Below are 20,369 nucleotides of genomic sequence, written 5' to 3'. Positions count from 1 at the left end.
CCTCAGAGTAACTAACATATTGTTGAGTCATTTTGAGTCAGTGACCCCTCTCTCTGATGGGATAAGAGAGTGTCTCACACACAGGGTCCCTATATATTGTGAGTCACTTATCTCTCAGATGGGATATCAAAGTGACCCTGAACTTTACAAAACTCAGTATTTCCCACATGAGGTAAGTGCCACTGCTGTATTATGATAAAAATCAATTTATTCACTGGTTAACAGATTTTATAAACAGGTTTAGACATGTTTTCAGGAATATATACACCCATGTTTGTTGCTATGTGTATATAGTTTCACAAACGGGAGCTGCAGGCAGAGCCTTATTGCCCTCTGGGCTCAGCACTAAATTGGATAAATACTGGCACTTTTTTTCTTTAATTTCATTCTGATTTGGGATCTTGGACTGAAATAAAAATAAAGATTTTGATGACACGCTTGCAGTTGAGTTATTGGTTTGGTAAAGAATGTACCCTGCCCAGACAGAGGGGGAGGTGAGGAGCACATACACAATGAGGAGGCACAGATGGAGCCTGCCCTAGTGAGTATTAGTTTGCTTATTGGTGACACTCATTGGAGCCATCATTCCAAGAACAACGAGATCCAAGAGATCCAGGTGGCTTTTCCCTCTGGAAAACAACATAAGGAATGTAGATAGACTGTTTCCATCCTTGGGGGGGGGGGTCTGCAAGAGAGGGAATAACAACCCTGATTAATTAATAAAGTGAGTTTAGGAAGCTGGAAAGTGGGACACCTCTATTCAGACAGTGGGGTGCACTCTTTAGAAGCACTCCCTGCACAATGTATTGGTGTGTATGTGTGTGTATGTGTTTGTATTGGTGTGTATGTGTGTGTACTGGTGTGTATGTGTGTGTATGTGTGTGTAGGTGTGTGTATTTGTGTGTATGTGTGTGTAGGTGTGTGTAGGTGTGTGTATGTGTGTGTAGGTGTGTGTATGTGTGTGTCTGTGTGTGTATTGGTTCATTCCAGAATGGAAAGTGTCACATCTGTGGTCATTTACTTCCAGCGGTTGCACATCAGCACCACTGGCCCATATGTCTTACAGCTGCACATAAAACCCTTGCACAGGGGGTTACACAGCCATGCACATGTAATGCAATAAACCTCTAGTTGTGATGCTTGGACAGGGAGCTCACTTACCTCTCAAAATATCTCTATGGTGAGCGGTACAGCAGCTCCAGTCCCTAGTGCTGTATGATCCACCTCAGCCTCCTGCAGAGACATTGTTAGAAGAGATAAGGGCAATAGAGAAGCAGATGAAACATGAACAGAGTAGAGTTCAGAAGAGATGAGGGCAGAAATGGACAGAGAAGAGTTCAGAAGAGATAAGGACAGAGATGGACAGAGAAGAGTTCAGAAGAGACAAGGGCAGAGATGGACAGAGAAGAGTTCAGAAGAGACAAGGACAGAAATGGACAGAGAAGAGTTCAAAGAGATGAGGGCAGAGATGGACAGAGAAGAGTTCAGAAGAGATGAGGGCAGAAATGGACAGAGAAGAGTTCAGAAGAGACAAGGACAGAAATGGACAGAGAAGAGTTCAAAGAGATGAGGGCAGAGATGGACAGAGAAGAGTTCAGAAGAGACAAGGACAGAAATGGACAGAGAAGAGTTCAAAGAGATGAGGGCAGAGATGGACAGAGAAGAGTTCAGAAGAGACAAGGACAGAAATGGACAGAGAAGAGTTCAAAGAGATGAGGGCAGAGATGGACAGAGAAGAGTTCAGAAGAGACGAGGGCAGAAATGGACAGAGAAGAGTTCAGAAGACATGAGGGCAGAAATGGACAGAGAAGAGTTCAGAAGAGATGAGGGCAGAAATGGACAGAGAAGAGTTCAGAAGAGATGAGGGCAGAAATGGACAGAGAAGAGTTCAGAAGAGACGAGGGCAGAAATGGACAGAGAAGAGTTCAGAAGAGATGAGGGCAGAAATGGACAGAGAAGAGTTCAGAAGAGATAAGGACAGAGATGGACAGAGAAGAGTTCAGAAGAGACAAGGGCAGAGATGGACAGAGAAGAGTTCAGAAGAGACAAGGACAGAAATGGACAGAGAAGAGTTCAAAGAGATGAGGGCAGAGATGGACAGAGAAGAGTTCAGAAGAGATAAGGGCAGAAATGGACAGAGAAGAGTTCAGAAGAGATGAGGGCAGAAATGGACAGAGAAGAGTTCAGAAGAGACAAGGACAGAAATGGACAGAGGAGAGTTCAAAGAGATGAGGGCAGAGATGGACAGAGAAGAGTTCAGAAGAGATAAGGGCAGAAATGGACAGAGAAGAGTTCAGAAGAGATGAGGGCAGAAATGGACAGAGAAGAGTTCAGAAGAGACAAGGGCAGAAATGGACAGAGAAGAGTTCAAAGAGATGAGGGCAGAGATGGACAGAGAAGAGTTCAGAAGAGACAAGGACAGAAATGGACAGAGAAGAGTTCAAAGAGATGAGGGCAGAGATGGACAGAGAAGAGTTCAGAAGAGACAAGGACAGAAATGGACAGAGAAGAGTTCAAAGAGATGAGGGCAGAGATGGACAGAGAAGAGTTCAGAAGAGATAAGGGCAGAAATGGACAGAGAAGAGTTCAGAAGAGATGAGGGCAGAAATGGACAGAGAAGAGTTCAGAAGAGACAAGGACAGAAATGGACAGAGGAGAGTTCAAAGAGATGAGGGCAGAGATGGACAGAGAAGAGTTCAGAAGAGACAAGGACAGAAATGGACAGAGAAGAGTTCAGAAGAGACAAGGACAGAAATGGACAGAGAAGAGTTCAGAAGAGACGAGGGCAGAAATGGACAGAGAAGAGTTCAGAAGACATGAGGGCAGAAATGGACAGAGAAGAGTTCAGAAGAGATGAGGGCAGAAATGGACAGAGAAGAGTTCAGAAGAGATGAGGGCAGAAATGGACAGAGAAGAGTTCAGAAGAGACAAGGACAGAAATGGACAAAGAGATGAGGGCAGAGATGGACAGAGAAGAGTTCAGAAGAGACAAGGACAGAAATGGACAGCGAAGAGTTCAGAAGAGACGAGGGCAGAAATGGACAGAGAAGAGTTCAGAAGAGACAAGGACAGAAATGGACAGAGAAGAGTTCAAAGAGATGAGGGCAGAAATGGACAGAGAAGAGTTCAGAAGAGATGAGGGCAGAAATGGACAGAGAAGAGTTCAGAAGAGACGAGGGCAGAAATGGACAGAGAAGAGTTCAGAGGAGACAAGGGCAGAAATGGACAGAGAAGAGTTCAGAAGAGATGAGGGCAGAGATGGACAGAGAAGAGTTCAGAAGAGATGAGGGCAGAGATGGACAGAGAAGAGTTCAGAAGAGATGAGGGCAGAAATGGACAGAGAAGAGTTCAGAGGAGACAAGGGCAGAAATGGACAGAGAAGAGTTCAGAAGAGATGAGGGCAGGGATGGGCAAAAGGGGGGCCCATTATATGGTCTGGACTGATTTGTAGCTTTAATGGGAAAGTGTTACATTGGTCTGTAAGTAAAATCTGCCAAAATTCTAATCGATCAACTGAGGCAAAAATTCCTTCTTGACTTTTCATTGTACCTGGCCAATGTATCTTCCCACAATCCCACAGCTTTCCCTGTAACATCCCTTTTCCCTCCTTAACATGGAACCTCCTTTCCTCAAATTAATTGGGGTTATGGTTGGGTTTAAATGAGCAAGAGCTTGCAATCAATAATCTTTCTGTTTGTGCAGCCTGACATTTCACAGCTCATCAGCAGAATTCTCTGGATGCGATGGCACAAAAGAAGCTGAATATTAAATCAAGAATAATTAGATGCTCCATTTAAGTTGTTAGCAGCCTGCAACTAATTGCGCAATAAGCTGATTATTGTACATGCCCCCACCCTCCAGTGCTGCTGCTCTTGCTCATTATATAAAATATCCTTCCTTTCATTCTGATGTACTATTATATTCAATATATTCAAATAATATCACTGTCCCCGCTAAACCCATTCTTACTCACCATTCCCTTTATCAGCTTAGTCGCTCTTCTCTGTACTTTCTCTATTTCATTACTGTCCCCCCTTATATTTATATATAGTGATCATATCCCCTTATATATTTATATATAGTGATCATATACCCCTTATATATTTATATATAGTGATCATATCCCCTTATATATTTATATATAGTGATCATATCCCCTTATATATTTATATATAGTGATCATATCCCCCTTATATATTTATATATAGTGATCATATCCCCTTATATATTTATATATAGTGATTATATCCCCCTTATATATTTATATATAGTGATCATATCCCCTTATATATTTATATATAGTGATCATATCCCCTTATATATTTATATATAGTGATCATATCCCCTTAAATATTTATATACAGTGATCATATCCTCTTATATATTTATATATAGTGATCATATCCCCCTTATATATTTATACATAGTGATCATATCCCTCTTATATATTTATATATAGTGATCATATCCCCTTATATATTTATATATAGTGATCATATCCCTCTTATATATTTATATATAGTGATCATATCCCCCTTATATATTTATATATAGTAATCATATCCCCTTATATATTTATATATAGTGATCATATCCCCTTATATATTTATATATAGTGATCATATCCCTCTTATATATTATATATAGTGATCATATCCCCCTTATATTATTTATATATAGTGATCATATCACTCTTATATATTTATATATAGTGATTATATCCCCTTATATATTATATATAGTGATCATATCCCTCTTATATATTTATATATAGTGATCATATCCCCTTATATATTTATATATAGTGATCATATCCCCTTATATATTTATATATAGTGATCATATCCCTTATATATTTATATATAGTGATCATATCCCTTATATATTTATATATAGTGATCATATCCCCCTTATATATTTATATATAGTGATCATATCCCCTTATATATTTATATATAGTGATCATATCCCCCTTATATATTTATATATAGTGATCATATCCCCTTAACTGTCTCTTCTCCAGTGTAACCAATCCCAACTTGCCTTTCCATATAAGTGATCTCTTCCAGTATGTGTTGGCATATATTTCGGTATTCCGCCTTCTCGACAGCAAGTCCATGATTGTTCTTATGGAGTCCCTTTTGGCTGTGTTCATTCTCTTCCTCTTTTCCCTTCACTTTGCCAAGGATTCACTGGGTGTTCACGTTATGGGTAGAACATAAGGCAAGTCTTGTTGTGGTTCAAGTGGAAGGTCGGGAAAGGTTCCTTCAAAAGACTCCTAGGGGCACATTTACTAAGGGTTGAATATCAAGGGTTAATAAACCCTCGATTTCGACCCTCGTGGTAAAATCCTACGAATTCGAATATCGAATTCGTAGGATTTACCGCAAATCCTATGACGACGAACGATGAAAACCTTCGAATCGAATGATTCGAAGGATTTTAATCCATCAATCGAAGGATTTTTCTTCGATCAAAAGAACCTTAGAAAAGTGATGGGGAAGGTCCCCATAGGCAAACATTGTACCTCGGTAGGTTTAAACTGCCGAAGTACGTAGTCAAAGTTTTTTTTAAAGAGACAGTACTTCGACTATCGAATGGTCAAACAGTCAAATGATTTTTCGTTTGAATCGTTCGAATCTAAGTCGTAGTAGCCTATTGGATGGTCGAAGTACCCAAAAAAAACGTTGAAATCGAAAGTTTTTTGACTTCGAATCCTTCACTTGAGCTTAGTAAATGTGCCCCCTAAAGTTCAGAGGAAGTGTATTTTGTACAAGAGGTCATTATATGACTTTTATCTTTAGCTCCACTAATAATTCCTCCCTAATACAGAGTCCTGGTGCTGCAATTCCTAGACAACATGATGCCCCTCTCACTGCCCCTCTTTCCTTTTCAAACCAAGATGCACTTGGCAGTTTTGATTATTTTTCGGTGCCACCCTATAAAAACAGCACCCCTCACCTCAATACTCAAAGTTTCTCACTAGAGAAGTTTGTCAAATTTCCAGGCAAAAATACTTCAAAATGTCCATGTCCCATCGGGTGACCTGCAAGTAATTGGCCAGGGATCACCTGACAGCAGCTGGGAATGACTTTACGTGACCTTTTTGGGGGGTGGGAGGCAATACCCTAAGCTACAGTCAGACTTCCCTGGGCGACACTTGGGAGTGTGATTCTCAGACTGGGGGAAACATGAGTGGGATTTATAGAATGAGGGGGGTCTGGAGATAATGTCCCCACCTATCCTCACAGCTACACAAACAATACAATCTCCTCCCACGGACGCGGCTCACTCAAACCAAAAAAAGAAAATCAATTTAATCAGCAGGCGGCCGCAGGTAACCAGAATGTTCCGCACATTCAATGCAATCTTCTCCTGCTCCCCCATAACTCATGCACCGGGGGCACAGCAAGAGGCTACTGGCTGCACAGCATTGTGTTCCGGGGGCTCCGTGACAACTTAGCAGTAGCAATAGCTCCTGCCTGTCTGCTCTATAGACAACATACTAACTGATTTGGGGGCAGAGTTGAGATGTCCCATGGTCTACATCTTGTCTTAGTGTCCTCATCTTGCCCAACTGTCTCCATCTTCTTCTCTTGTCTCCATCTTGTCCTACTATATCCATCTTCTTCTCTTGTCTCCATCTTGTCCTACTGTCTCCATCTTGCCCTGCTGTCTCCATCTTCTTCTCTTGTCTCCATCTTGTCCTACTTCTCCATCTTGCCCTATTGTCTCCATCTTGTCCTACTGTCTCCATCTTCTTCTCTTAGCTCCATCTTGTCCTACTGTCTCCATCTTGTTATACTGTCCCTATCTTGCCCTACTGTCTCCCTCTTGTCCTACTGTCTCCACCTTCTCTTGTCTCCATCTTGTCCTACTGTCTCCGTCTTCTCTTGTCTGCATCTTGTCCTACTGTCTTCATCTTGTCCTACTTCTCCATCTTGCCCTACTGTCTCCATCTTCTTCTCTTGTCTCCATCTTGTTGTACTGTCTCTATCTTGCCCTACTGTCTCCATCTTGTCCTACTTTCTCCATCCTGCCCTACTGTCTCCATCTTGTCCTACTGTCTCCATCTTGTCCTACTGTCTCCATCTTCTTCTCTTGTCTCCATCTTGCCCTATTGTCCCCCATCACCCGTTCTCCAAGAAAACTGCAGAAAACTGAACACAGAAGAAGCACATAGATTTGTGGGTTAGAATGGAGGGGTCTAAGGAAGCAGAAGGAAAGATGGACAGAAAGGATATGGGAAGAGGAGAGAGAAGGAGGAATAGGAGGGGGCGGAGGCAGAGAGAGAGAATGATTAGAGAAAAGGATCAGGGAGAGAGAATATTTCAGTTTAGTTCAGCTCTCAACCTGAGGGATTGTGGGATGAATACTAATGAGGCTGATTTACATACATCTCATTTCCTTTCCCCACCCTCCATTCATAAGGCAGAAACAGATATTAATTGGGGTGAATATTAATTAGTGGAAAGGGGTAAAGGTCAGAAGGAGCTGGGGAGGGAGAGTGAAGCTGCCAGGAAAGGGAACATGTTTTCATCAGAAAGTATGTGGGCAAGCTGCAGCCATCTGGCTGTTATTAGACTACAACTCCCAGCATCCACAGCGGCAGACAAATGATGCTTGTGTCTGGCACCCCCTCCGTGCTCACGTGTTGGTGATATGATGTGAAAGTGTGTGAGTGCGTAATCCAGTGTCAGGGTGTTTGTGTGTGTGTCACAGTGCAGTCTCTGGTTGCTGTGGTAACAGCTGTAGTTGCTAGGCAGCATCCTGTTGCTATGGGAACAAGGAAGGCCAGCATCTTCCACCTCACACCCTGCTCAGACACAAGCAGAGGCAGCAAGGGTTAATTCCCAAGCCCAATGTTTCTCTCTGTGTGGCCCCGGGCCCCTGATACCCACATTCACTCCTACTGCAATTAACCCTTCATTTGCTACAGGTCCATAGAGACTGTAACAGTATAATAAGCCCTGGGGTATGACAGTAGGGCTGCTGATACCCATATGATACATGAATAGGACTGTCAGAGAATATCGGCCAATGAGAAGCCACATCGTCTGTGTGTCCCTTCATCAGGGCCGTTATATATTACTGCCGAGTACCTACTCACCACTATCTCCAAGCACTGCTGGTACTGGCCCGGGGCTCTTTCTATAGTTTGGCTTTGTGGTTCCAGTGAAAACAATGACATTCTTGGAAATTCTTACTTTGTGGAACAGTTTGGGGGGCACAACCCCATTTCAGCACAATAATGTCCCCCCCATGCACTGGACCCCACAGAATGGATTTGCTGAAATGGGAAGAACCTGACCTCAAACCAATTGAACCCCTGAAGGTGAATTGAACCCCGACTGTGAGCCTGATCCCCAACATCAGTGCCCAAATGAATGTTCTTAGTCACAGACCCACGTCCATCTAATCCTACTCTATTGGGGGGATTCATTTTTGGAGTAAAAGTCAAAATACTTTCTCCATATTCACAAACAGAAATCCGCCTAAATTCCCACTCAACTGCCACTTTTCATGTTTTTGTGAAAGTAAAACAGTTTAAAAATGGAGTAAAGCTCATTATAACTTGTGTCAGATCAATTCTAAGATAATTTGCTTTGGTTCTTCATGTCTCACCTCTTCCCCATTGGGGAATTATTATCACATTAATAGGGATCAGCATTTTATAGTCCGGGCACAAGTTTGTGTCTAACCCTATAGTGTAAAAGTCTCATTAACAAAACAAAAAAGTGTATTTTATACAGTTTTATATGAACGTTATTTTACTTGTGAGACAATATTAGCAATGTGAGTGAATATATTATCTAAAGCCTCCCAGACAAATTGTATTCGTTTTAGCAGCACTTAGACACCTGAGCTAATAAAATGCAGACCCCTATATTGTGCAAAGTAGCATTTCTTTGTATTTAGACCCTTATATCTTGTTACACAAGTGGAATTACACAGACATGTTGGCAGATATAGAAAGCCCGGGTTATTCTGTAAAAAAACGATGTATAATTTTCCCAGGTAAAATAAACCCCCTCCCCCAAATATTCCAATCTGATGTCTGACTGACAGTAAGGGCTAGAGACAAATTCAGAAAAAAAATGTCTTAAAAATGTCATTTGACAGAGAAAATCTGAAAAGTGTCTGTTTAAAAGACTAATTCACTTTTATCTCCACTTTTATTTTGTCTCAATATCGGCCCTTTGTGGATACCCCCCCCATGAGTCTATATAAAACTTGTCCAACTGTCAGTAGAAAGCAAAAACCCCTCTCCAAAGTGCCACATTTGCTTCCCCCCTCGCCCCATGTTGTCCCCTTAGATTGAAAACCCGCTGCCTCTCTCACAACTGACTGCCCCCCCAGTGTCCCATATCTGTAGCACTCACACTCACACTCACACTCAGCCCCGATAGTCTGGTCCCAAGTGCAATTGTGCCTTTTTACTTTCAAACCTCTTGCTGTGCAGCTTGTCGCTTATTCAGGGTTCAAACTAAAGAAAGAAAATTTTGGGGAAATGAACCTGCTTAGCTCCACCCCCTTAATTAGCAGTGAGGGAAATGCAATATCCCAGCAGCGGTGAAATTCAGCCCCTGTTAACTTTAGGCATCTAGTAGAGCAGTGTAATAAATGTGTTTATCCTCCAGCCTCCCACACATCCCCAACAGACGAGACGCAGCGATTTTATACCGCAGTTATGTGCAGCCCTAATCCCCAGCTTCACCTCAGCAGCCACAGGAAGGAAGCAGTGGAGCTCACAGGAACACAGAGGTCACTTCCTCCTTTCCCCCGGCACTCCCAGCATGCACAGCAAACACCAAAGGCCTTGTGGCTTAGATCACATGCCGAACTCTAGTGGAACCAGAAGTGATGGGGCAGTTATAAGGTGTCCATGTACTTTTAGCCAGACAGACCCTATAGAGAGAGTGGGGAGGAGTCAGTAGAAGGCAGCCAATAGGATTGATAGCATGGGAGGGGCACTGACACCAGTCTGACCCATGACCCCAGTAAGTAGGATGTGGTACCGACCCACGACTCTAATCTGAATCTATTAAACTCCCCCTCGCTCTCTCCCAAGCTGCCCAATATCCAGTCATTCATCCCAGTTTAGTTCCATTGGGGCAATTTGGATTTATTTGTACCTTTCTGCAGACTGGGCCCCTAGAATGTGAAACTGAGGCAGTGCAGGACTAACGCCCTCTATATGCCAAGCCTGGTACTGACACTGGCAGCACAACAACCAACTGGGCCCCAAATACTTTGGTCATTTAGTGTCCCAGGCACAGACTTGCCAGTGAGAGTAATAACCATTGTTTTTAGGGGAGTGAGGCAGCAGCAGCCGGGGCGCAGTACATTATTCTATAGGAGACACATAGGGAAGCTCTGTGCTCCACTCTCATTTACTCCAGCAATAAATAATAATATATAATGTTCCTCAGCATCTGGAGCCAAAGGGAAAAGTCCAATAGAGCAACAGAGATTTCCAGGAAATATTGAGTGACCGACTCATAGGAATCTATGGATCTCCTGTGCACTCAGCTAATAACATCTTCTCACTTCTGCCTCCCTCTAGTGGATTTCCCCTGTACTGCAAGGGTTACAAGGAGAAGAGGTGCTGCAGCAGCTGATGTGCTTTTTGTGTCAATACTTTGAGCTTAACAATTAACCCTCCCTGGTTCCTCATTACTTACATATTCTCTGCCTCTTGTTCTGATCATGGAGCCCTTCCCTGATTCTGCATCACTGCTCACCTGCCCATCTGTACAGCAGGAATAGAATGAGCAGAACCTGCAGGCAATGGATCTACCCCACTGGGAATGGATCTACTCCACAGGTAATCAATCTACCCCACTGGGAATGGATCTACTCCACAGGTAATGGATCTACCCCACTGGGAATGGATCTACCCCACAGGTAATCAATCTACCCCACAGGGAATGGATCTACCCCACAGGGAATGGATCTACCCCACTGGGAATGGATCTACCCCACTGGGAATGGATCTACCCCACTGGGAATGGATCTACCCCACAGGTAATGGATCTACCCCACTGGGAATGGATCTACCCCACAGGTAATGGATCTACCCCACAGGGAATGGATCTACCCCACTGGGAATGGATCTACCCCACAGGGAATGGATCTACTCCACAGGTAATGAATCTACCCCACTGGGAATGGATCTACCCCACAGGTAATGGATCTAACCCACTGGGAATGGATCTACCCCACAGGTAATGGATCTACCCCACAGGGAATGGATTTACCCCACTGGGAATGGATCTACCCCACAGGTAATCAATCTACCCCACTGGGAATGGATCTACCCCACTGGGAATGGATCTACCCCACAGGGAATGGTGCCGGGGTAACAGCAGCACTTACATCCGGTGGGACAGATATAGAGGTGCTAAGCAGCAGACCCGCAGTAGGAAACAGTAACCAATTACTTCTACACTGTTCTGACAAGTCTGTAGCCCCATATCCAAAAACCAGTGTCCCTGTCCTGCAGAAACAACTTACCCCTGTACTTACCCCCTGCTGCTTCTGCGACAATCTCTAAATACAGTTCCAACTGGCCTCCTCTCCCCAATCTGACTGCTCAATGGAGTAACAAGGTTCTCCTCACCTCCATGTCCAAGAGCCACTTCTCCTGCTCCTGACGGGGTTTCCCAAATACCGAGCTTCTCCCTGTGAGTAAGTATTGACTCCTGTCCTTATTCACACGTACAATGAGCAGCACTCGCTCCCTAAGGACAAGCCTGGCCCATGTCTCCTGGTTCTATTGGCTGCACATAGGAACTGGGTCTTCTTCTCTGGCAGATTAATGGGAGCCCCCTGCCTGGGAACATAGAGCAAAAAGAACAGCATGGGACCTTACAATATGTTCTCCAGCACAGGGACCTAGAATTCTCCTTTGGAGAAGCTTCACCCCCCAGCAGACACTTCACTCTTTATGCAGGGTTTCCAAGGAGCAGAGGTTTGGCCGGTGGCAGAGCTAATGGTTGGGAAGGGACTAAGCTTTCTGGAGTGGAAGAAGGAGGGTAGGGGAAACACAAAATTGTCTTTTCTTGTCCACTGATCTCAGAATATTGGGCAGAGCTCACATGGAATTCAGAGTTTAAGCAAAATGGTGGACCAACAGAGATTGCGACAAGCGGAACTAGTGTTTGTGGAGGCCACGTTCTCCATCACCATCATCTTTTTTAATGTCAGAACCAGATGCATCAGACAAGCGACAACAATGAGGAACGGGACGTGACACATCCACCCCTGAGTATAAGGTTTAAGTTTAAATAAACTTGAATTTTTGGAGATTTTTTAAAGCCCGATGCAACAAAAAGCCTGAATGTGAAAATCCGCCATCTCAGACCTGCCGAGTTTGTGTATAAGTCAGTGGCAGAGGTCCCTATCCTATTATGAAGTTTCTGTGGTCTGCACTGAAATTAGCCCGAAAATCCGACCTTTTCAGGCAAAAATCCGAAAAAAGATCAGGCTTTTAAGGAAAAAGCCATAAAAAATAAAGCAACTTCCTTTTGATAAATAACTTGCCTTATGGAAACAGTAGTATTTCAGCAGTGATATTCTATCAATACTTAGTTACAAATGTAACAGCCTCTAGACGCCTCCTATAGCCTTTGATGAGTGTCTGGATTGTGGATGTGGCTATTTGTGACTATTTGTCCATACAAAATCTCTCCAGTTCAGTTAAATGTGATGGCTGCCGAGCATGGACAGTCTGCTTCAAATCATCCCATAGATTTTCCATGATATTCAAGTCGGGGGACTCCAAAATATTGTACTTGTCCCTCTGCATAAATGTCTTTGTAGATTTCCAAGTGAGTTTAGGGTCATTGTCTTGTTGGAATATCCAACCCCTGCAGCGGAACTTCAACTTTGTGACTGATGCTTGAACATTATCCTGAACAATTTGTTCATATTGGGTTGAATTCATCCGACCCTCGACTTTAACAAGGGCCCCAGTAGTCCCTGAACTAGCCACACAGCCCCTGAACTAGCCCCACAGCCCCTGAACTAGCCACACAGCCCCTGAACTAGCCACACAGCCCCTGAACTAGCCACACAGCCCCTGAACTAGCCACACAGCCCCTGAACTAGCCCCACAGCCCTGAACTAGCCCCACAGCCCCTGAACTAGCCCCACAGCCACTGAACTAGCCCCACAGCCCCTGAACTAGCCACACAGCCCCTGAACTAGTCACACAGTCCCTGAACTAGCCACACAGCCCCTGAACTAGCCACACAGCCCCTGAACTAGCCACACAGCCCCACAGCATGATGGGACCTCCACCAAATGTGACAGTCGGTAGTAGGTGTTTTTCTTGGAATGTCGTGTTCTTCTTCCGCCATGTAAAGCGCTTTTTGTTATGAGCAAATAAGTCAATTTGTGTCTCCTCAGTCCAAAGCTCTTTGTTCCCAAATGCCTGTGTGTTGTGTAAATGATCTTTTCCATAGAACAAGCGAGTGTGTTTGTGTGAGTGCAGAAAGGGCTTCTCATCCCCCTGCCATACACATGTTCTTTGTGCAAATTGTGCTGAATTGTAGAACGATGTACAGATACACCTGCATCTGCAGCAAGATCTTCTTGCAGGTCTTTGGAGATGATCTTTGGCTTGTCTGGAACATTCTCACAATCCTCCGCATATGTCGCTCCTGGATTTCTCTTGGCCTGTCAGACCTGGGTTTTACAGCAACTGTGCCTGTGGCCTTCCATTTCCTCATTCCATTCCTTACAGTTGAAACTGACAGTTTAATAAACCTCTGAGATGCTTTTTGTAGCCTTCCCCTAAACCCTGATACTGAACAATCTTTGTTTTCTGATCTTTTGAGAGTTGCTTTGAGGATTCCATGCTGTCACTCTTCAGAGGAGAGTCAAACAGAAGCACAACTTGCAATTGGTCACCTTAAATACCTTTTCTCAGGATTGGACACACCTGCCTATGAAGTTCAAGGTTTAACCAGTTAATCCAACCAATTTGGTGTTGCCAGTAATCAGTATTGATCAGTTACATGCATTCAAATTAGCAACATTACAAGGGTATCCACATTTTTGCACAGCCAGTTTTTCACATTTGACTGACTGAGAGGGGCTCCCAAACTTTTCCATACGACTGTATCATAGGTTTCCAGGAGTTGATCCAGTTGAAATACATGGGGAGAATGTAGCTTGAGGCTCAGTTATCAGAGGAACTATAAAGAAGCTCTAGGTATAAACGCTGCCGATACTTTATTTGTTGCTACAGACATGGGCAGATTTTTTTAAATTAAGAGATATTTTAATTGTCTGTTAATTGGGGTCATATATCTGGCGACCCGTGTCTGTGGTTCCCAAGATGTGGTGAAAACTATGTGAATGAGAGGTTTCATGTCTCTATTGAACTTGTAATCATGAGAAATATTTTGGTTTAATTGGGTTGTTGTCCTCATGTGGAGGAAACTATGTAAATTGGAGATCCCCAATCAGTGGCTCATGAGGAACATGTCGTTTATAGTTGAATTCCAGACTTGGAGAGAAGTTTTGGTTGGAAACCAAGTATTTGTACTGCCAGAGGCTCCCATAGGCTGTCAGTCCACATGGAAATGACCAAGAGCCAATCACAGCTCTTATTTGGCCCCCCAGGGACTGAGTGCAGGCTTGTTGTGCTCCCCAACTCTTTATGTTTGAATGTGGCTCGTGGGTATAAAAAGGATGGGGACCCCTGATGTATATGAAGTGATATATAGGATGTGGGGAGGTGAATGAGATTGGAGTTGAAGGGTTAATGAGATGAGTGGGTGCAGTTGTCTGTAGCCTCTGAGTGAGGGGCCAGGACATGTGTAAAGTGGAGGCCTGTGTTATGGGCCACCAGTCCTGTATACTCACATTTTTAATTTTGGAGAATAAACTGTGATTTTTACACAAAACCAAAATGACCCTGTGGGAGCTGGAAGCAATTATACTGGGCCCTGCACAGAACTTATACCCTTGCCTGTCCCAGGAACTGACACTCACTAATGTGACATCTCACCTATAATAACAGCCACATGCTGCACATCACTCACTCCCTGCACTGCTGCTCCTCACTCACTGCTCCTCACTCACTCCCTGCACTGCTGCTCCTCACTCACTGCTCCCCACTCACTCTCTGCACTGCTGCTCCTCACTCCCTGCACTGCTGCTCCTCACTCACTCCCTGCACTGCAGCTCCTCACTCACTGCTCCTCACTCACTCGCTCCCTGCTGCTTCTCACTCCCTGCACTGCTGCTCCTCACTCACTCCCTGCTGCTCCTCACTCACTGCTCCTCACTCACTCTCTGCACTGCTGCTCCTCACTCCCTGCACTTCTGGTTGGGCCGCTATGATGAAGCTGAGGTGTAAGAGCTGCTGCAGACTGCGTGGCTAATTATACAGCGCAGCAGCAGCAGTAGAATGAATAGGAATGAGCTGCAGGTAACGGCAGAGTCAGGGAGTTGTTGGCACAAAATAATAGACGGCAGGTGAGTTTATCCCCGAGGGAGACACAGAATTGTCGGGCTCATGTCAGCGACACTCCCCCTGGGCTAATACACGAGACTCCGACTGACACACTAACGACTTCCCTGTATAACACAACACACAACATGGCGATTACGTCCTACAATAGAAACACTCAACGTGAGATAACTAAACTAGGGGCTCAAGTCCTGCAGGCTGAAAATATTTTTACCCAAAACCCTACTGTACAAACAAGACAGGACTGGATCACAACTCAAACAGCCCTACAAACTAAACAAATTAAACAGGTCAAAAAAACACAGATATACCAAAAGGCCACTGGTGACAAAAATGGTGAGATACTGGCCCTGATATCCAGGGAACTCATGCCATTAACTAGTATAGCAGCAGTTAAGGACAGCAATGACTCCTTGATAACTAACCCAATATAAAACAATAGAGTGTTTAAAGAGTATTACACAGAATTGTATTCTTCTGGCATGACACATACTAGCCCACAGGTACAGGCCTATCTACAAACCATACCCCTACCCAAGTTGGACATGGACCATAGGGCTCTCTTAGAGGAACCCATCACACAGATTGAATTAAAAGAAGCCATAGCTTCCTTAGCAACAGGGAACACCCCATGATTAGATGGCCTGCCCCCCCCAAAATATACCAAAAGCATGGTGACACAATGATACCCATTCTAGCCCCATTACTAAATGAAGTAATAAAGGGGGAAGATCTGCCAGACACCATGACCGAAGCGATAATTACTCTAATATTAAAACTGGGAAAGGATCCGCTCAAATGCGCATCTTATAGGCCTATACCTTTGATCAATTCTGCCAAAAATACTTGCCCACAGACTTAACCAGAATATCACTAAGTTGATTTCCCCAGATCAAACTGTCTTTATAACGGGCAGAATGACAGACATTAACATTTGTCGGCTGTTCACTAATATAGTTGCTCCTCACAACAACTCAGGGCACAGGGTCATTGTGGCATTAGACAATGAGAAGGCCTTCGATTCTGTCGAATGGAGGTATCTATGGGCTATTATGGAATCTATGGGTACTGGGCCAAATTTCAGAAACTGGGTGAAGGCCATCTATAAGAACCCACAAGCTACAATTAGGACGAACCAAAATGTCTCTACTCCATTCTCACTTTTCAGGGGGACCAGGCAGGGCTGCCCTCTATCACCCCTATTGTTTGCTATTGCAATGGAACCCTTGGCATCCCTGATAAAACAATCAATAGAGGTTAAAGGGTTGCAAATAAGACCTCTTACTGAGACAGTGGCGATGTACGCAGACAACACTATCCTTTTCTTGGAGAACCCCTAGGAGGCCCTTAATGCAGCCCTATCAGTGATTAACAGTCACACAAATTATTCTGGATTAACGACTAATTGGAACAAGTCAGTCATTTTCCCCATTGACACCTTTCAGCTGGAACAGAGCAGATACAGAGCCCCCTGCAATGCTCCACTACATTTAAACACTTGGGAGTACAGATCCACAAGAATCTTGGAAAATGTATGGACCTCAAACTACAACCTTTGTTATCATTGTTTGAAAGCAAAATGAAAGCTTGGAACAATCTCCCATTTTGGGAGCGACGCCGGAAGAGATAGACGCGCCGCCCGGAGCTCCTGGAACTGCTCCGGGCGGTGTTCGTGACACCAGGAAAGGATCCGCTCAAATGCGCATCTTATAGGCCTATATCTTTGATCAATGTGGATGCAAAAATTCTGCCAAAAATACTTGCCACAGACTTAACCAGAATATCACTAAGTTGATTTCCCCAGATCAAACTGGCTTTATAATGATGACAGACATTAACATTTGTCGGCTGTTCACTAATATAGTTGCACCTCACAACAACTCAGGGCACAGGGTCATTGTGGCATTAGACAATGAGAAGGCCTTCGATTCTGTCGAATGGAGGTATCTATGGGCTATTATGGAATCTATGGGTACTGGGCCAAATTTCAGAAACTGGGTGAAGGCCATCTATAAGAACCCACAAGCTACAATTAGGACGAACCAAAATGTCTCTACTCCATTCTCACTTTTCAGGGGGACCAGGCAGGGCTGCCCTCTATCACCCCTATTGTTTGCTATTGCAATGGAACCCTTGGCATCCCTGATAAAACAATCAATAGAGGTTAAAGGGCTGCAAATAAGACCTCTTACTGAGACAGTGGCGATGTACGCAGAGAACACTATCCTTTTCTTGGAGAACCCCTAGGAGGCCCTTAATGCAGCCCTATCAGTGATTAACAGTCACACAAATTATTCTGGATTAACGACTAATTGGAACAAGTCAGTCATTTTCCCCATTGACACCTTTCAGCTGGAACAGAGCAGATACAGAGCCCCCTGCAATGCTCCACTACATTTAAACACTTGGGAGTACAGATCCACAAGGATCTTGGAAAATGTATGGACCTCAAACTACAACCTTTGTTATCATTGTTTGAAAGCAAAATGAAAGCTTGGAACAATCTCCCATTTTGGGAGCGACGCCGGAAGAGATAGACGCGCCGCCCGGAGCTCCTGGAACTGCTCCGGGCGGCGTTCGTGACACCAGGAAAGGATCCGCTCAAATGCGCATCTTATAGGCCTATATCTTTGATCAATGTGGATGCAAAAATTCTGCCAAAAATACTTGCCACAGACTTAACCAGAATATCACTAAGTTGATTTCCCCAGATCAAACTGGCTTTATAATGATGACAGACATTAACATTTGTCGGCTGTTCACTAATATAGTTGCTCCTCACAACAACTCAGGGCACAGGGTCATTGTGGCATTAGACAATGAGAAGGCCTTCGATTCTGTCGAATGGAGGTATCTATGGGCTATTATGGAATCTAATGGGTATTGGGCCAAATTTCAGAAACTGGGTGAAGGCCATCTATAAGAACCCACAAGCTAGAATAAGGACGAACCAAAATGTCTCTACTCCATTCTCACTTTTCAGGGGGACCAGGCAGGGCTGCCCTCTATCGCCCCTATTGTTTGCTATTGCAATGGAACCCTTGGCATCCCTGATAAAACAATCAATAGAGGTTAAAGGGTTGCAAATAAGACCTCTTACTGAGACAGTGGCGATGTACGCAGACAACACTATCCTTTTCTTGGAGAACCCCTAGGAGGCCCTTAATGCAGCCCTATCAGTGATTAACAGTCACACAAATTATTCTGGATTAACGACTAATTGGAACAAGTCAGTCATTTTCCCCATTGACACCTTTCAGCTGGAACAGAGCAGATACAGAGCCCCCTGCAATGCTCCACTACATTTAAACACTTGGGAGTACAGATCCACAAGGATCTTGGAAAATGTATGGACCTCAAACTACAACCTTTGTTATCATTGTTTGAAAGCAAAATTAAATCTTGGAACAATCTCCCACTAACACTACTAGGCCGGATTAATCTCTTTAAAATGATACTACTCCCTAAATTTACATATTTATTATTAATCTCAATACCCATGGGCTTCTTTCAGAAACTTAAGTCACTGATAAACACATTCTACTGGGCAGCTTCATCCCCCAGGACAGCCCTAACAACGCTGCCCCAAATCTATTTCTTTACTACATTGCAACTATACTGGTAAATGTATGGTGGTGGGATGCCCCTAACACACAGAATGCTGCTACCACAGTTAAAGCGCAACTAGTGGGCTCCTACGAGGCCCTAAAGAATTCATTGTACCGAGGTCTTATCAACACGACCCCCCTTATGAAAAATAGAACACAAATATGGAAGATTGCAATGCAATACTTCCCTTAGAAAGATAATGAATATTCAGGATGTCTGCCCTTATGGTATAACCCTCAAATACCCCAACTTTGGAATATCCCAGAGGTCCAATTACAAGATAAAATATTTAGCTCAAATAACTGAACAAGGTGATATACTATCCTTCAATGCCCTAAAAGATACATTTTTACTGCCTAACAAAAAGTATTTGAGATACTTAGAAGTACGCCATGCCTCTAGATCCCAAATGGGAAGACTACAAATAGACACTACACGTAGGTGACTGGTGGCACTGGCAAGTGAACCTGCTGTTTGTAAGTCACATTTCTACTCCCTGCTAAACAAACCCCATAAACCAGTCCTGCAGAAGCTGTATAGTAAATGGTCAAGGGATGCCCCTCATCTTACCCAGGAATGTGGGAAGACGTCCTAGAGGGTCACATGGCAATACAGATAAGTGTGAAACATAAGATGATCCAATTCAGATACCTACATGTAACAGCTCATAGTTACATATGATTAATCCCACAAAGCCCCGATGTCTACCCCAAATACAAAGGCTCCCCACAAACTCTATTCATAAGCTCTGGCACTGGTCACTCATACACACGTCTTGGAAGAAAATATGAGAAGAGATTAGTGAATTATTGGCTCTTATAATTCCCCTAGACCCTGGGACTCTTCCTCTGAATCAAGTAGAGGAAACTGTCCCACATTGGCAGAGAGGACTTTGCTCCATTTCTGATTCATCCAAGCAAAAGGGTTAATTGGTCTCAAGTGGAAAAAGAAGCAGTGGATAGAAAGGGTTAAAGGGATACTGTCATGGGAAAAAAAATTTTTTTTTCAAAATGAATCAGTTAATAGTGCTACTCCAGCAGAATTCTGCACTGAAATCCGTTTCTCAAAAGAGCAAACAGATTTTTTTATATTTAATTTTGAAATCTGACATGGGACTAGACATATTGTCAATTTCCCAGCTGCCCCCAGTCATGTGACTTGTGCTCTGATAAACTTCAGTCTCTCTTTACTGCTGTACTGCAAGTTGGAGTGATATCACCCCCAGCAGTCTAACAACAGATCAATGGGAAGGTAACCAGATAGCAGCTCCCTA

At 43.8% G+C, this 20,369-nt stretch overlaps 1 long non-coding RNA gene across 1 annotated transcript; it reads right to left on the bottom strand.

Moving 5' to 3' along the window:
• Positions 1 to 190: 190 nt before the first annotated feature.
• LOC121401681 lies at positions 191 to 2,713 on the bottom strand. Its single transcript, XR_005966426.1, has 2 exons — positions 1,162 to 2,713; positions 191 to 685 (listed from the first exon to the last, which is right to left on the bottom strand). It is a non-coding gene; the product is annotated as an uncharacterized LOC121401681 (long non-coding RNA).
• Positions 2,714 to 20,369: the final 17,656 nt, after the last annotated feature.

This window comes from Xenopus laevis, chromosome 3L (genome assembly GCF_017654675.1).
Source record: "Xenopus laevis strain J_2021 chromosome 3L, Xenopus_laevis_v10.1, whole genome shotgun sequence".
Lineage (NCBI taxonomy): Eukaryota > Metazoa > Chordata > Amphibia > Anura > Pipidae > Xenopus > Xenopus laevis.
The sequence above is the reverse complement of the archived record's forward strand: the minus strand, read 5'-3'. Positions and strand labels throughout refer to the sequence as shown.